At 40.9% G+C, this 2,206-nt stretch overlaps 1 long non-coding RNA gene across 1 annotated transcript in view; it reads left to right on the forward strand.

Moving 5' to 3' along the window:
• The first annotated feature begins 1,128 nt into the window (after nucleotides 1–1,128).
• The window catches only part of LOC140142705 (uncharacterized), an 11,709-nt gene continuing 10,631 nt past the window's right edge, over nucleotides 1,129–2,206 (forward strand). The window contains exon 1 of the long non-coding RNA XR_011857563.1: nucleotides 1,129–1,155. This is a non-coding gene — a long non-coding RNA (uncharacterized lncRNA). The remainder of the gene's footprint in view (nucleotides 1,156–2,206) is intronic.

Here is a 2,206-nt window from a genome sequence, read left to right on the forward strand (position 1 = left end):
CCCACAATGCACTATTCCAGGGGGGTATGACGTAGCTCATTAACCTCATAGATCGTGTGCATCCGATGGTCTTTGCTAGACTGAATCCTCCAGTCCTATCAACATCTACGCACGGTCATCGGGTTGTGCTGATGGTGAGGACTGAATCGTTCAGCAATCCAATATTGGTGCAGTGAAAATGCTAAAATATGAATATTTAGTAGATTTTGATTACGTCATTGCTTTCAGCTACTATTGTGCCCCATTCTTCGTTCATGATGCTACCATGGGAATATAAAGACAAACGGAGCCCTGATTAAAGCCCGACATTTGGCTGATTTGGGTAGCTTTTGTTCGCTACACATAAAGCGAGCTTGAAAACAAACAGCTGAGTACCGATGCAGGAAATAAACCTCTTTGCCAGCAAATTTGGTAGCTGATGTTTAAAAAAAATTTTCTGTTGCGTCCGCCATTAGTAGTTTTTACAATTTTCCCATTTTTAAACCAAAATAATCAACTTTGCACGATTTTTAGTCATCATGGTGAAACTTTTGTGGTTTTGTAACATATTGAGTCCATTGCACACCGTCAGATCGCAATATTTAACTTGATTTTGAGAAGGAAAGATCGTCGCTACAGACCCCGCTCAGACCACAGTGACATGGATGCACTGACTATGCACAGCCTCGGCGTTCACGGTGCGGTGCAGCAGGAATAATAGACAAAGGGATAGGCATCCTAGTTTGCTGCCCTCTTTCGAAATATGTATCCTAGGTCTCACAATAGGCGGATTAGCGGCCATTTTGTCTTCGACATCACGTGTCCTTATATTTTAGTACACAAATATATAAGTTAACAGGTTTACTATTTTAAAATTATATTTTGAGTATACAATATATTCTGTGAGTAAATAGATCAAATGACGATGATTGTTTAGGTATTATATGCTTGATAGAATTAAACTGTTTGACCAGCTAGTATTCTCCTCCGCCGTCAGTGTGATTCCAGTCACTCCACGTACCGTGTTGCGAAGGTGGAGGAGTCTAAAGCTGTATTGACGAACACGCATGCGTTAAAAATATGTAGCCTAGGTCGAACAATAGCGTGACGTAGTTTCCGGCATTGTTCCTATGCACTTTCACCCTCCTGGGTGCAGTGGCACTGGTGGTAAACAATGTAAGTATAGCGTTTTGGGTCAAGCTGGGAGAAAAAAATCCCAGGTCGACCAAAAATAGCGTATCGCACACGATAGACCACCTAAGTTATTGTAAATCGGTTTCTCCCAGGTCGACCGTAAATTTTGGGTTGCCACATTCGGCCCGCAACGCCAGGATTTTTAGCCAGGTCGACCCATGACAAGCCCCGTGACAAGCATGGAAATAGCCCTTACATACGTGCCCCGACCATGGCGATATACATGTGATGAGTATAACCATTGTACGGCATTCATTCATAACTTTGTGCAAGCGCCGGTGTGACTTTTACGATATCAGTTTCAGTGCCTTGACTAGTTGACTTGGCATCTAACTTAATTCAGTCATAGGCCTACTCTCATTCTCGTATTTATTTAATAGAGTAGGCCCCACCGCTGTTTATTTTGCGTAAAATCCGCAACTTAGTTGTACCGAAGAGCTTAAAACGACTGGTAACGAGACTATGCCCTTGACACAATTAAAGATGGATGCTGGCGGTCTGCACGTAAACGTAAACAATAGCCGTGGTGGAATAAAAATGCTGCAAAAAGGTGTTAATATTGCAAGAGTAACTACATTTTCGAATCGAAGGTAATTATTTGATCTAAGATATTCTTAAAATGAATCCGGTTTCATCATCAGTGATAAATATTTCCTGAAATTGTACATTACTTTGCACCCAAATTCTGTACTTGTTTCCGGAGCTCTGCATAATTGATTCACCGTGCCTTGCTGCAACATGGCAGTAGCAGCGGTAGGATTTTCAAATCTTTTGTACTTTACCCATGATTTTGGGCACTTGGTACACCTTCTTTTATATCTGATCTTGTATGCAAGTGAATAAAAACGCTCTCAATAGGCTGAATTAATGAATGGCCCATGGTTAAAAAATGTCCTTTTTTTAAAAAAATAATAAACGATTTCAATATCATGCATGTATATGGCATGCATGTATTTCTGAGTGCTATGCCATGTAAATGGGCAATGATGGCTATGTGTATGTAAACATGTACGTTAGCAAGGCCGTGGATGTA

The sequence above is a fragment of the Amphiura filiformis genome, chromosome 20 (genome assembly GCF_039555335.1).
Source record: "Amphiura filiformis chromosome 20, Afil_fr2py, whole genome shotgun sequence".
Classification (NCBI taxonomy): domain Eukaryota; kingdom Metazoa; phylum Echinodermata; class Ophiuroidea; order Amphilepidida; family Amphiuridae; genus Amphiura; species Amphiura filiformis.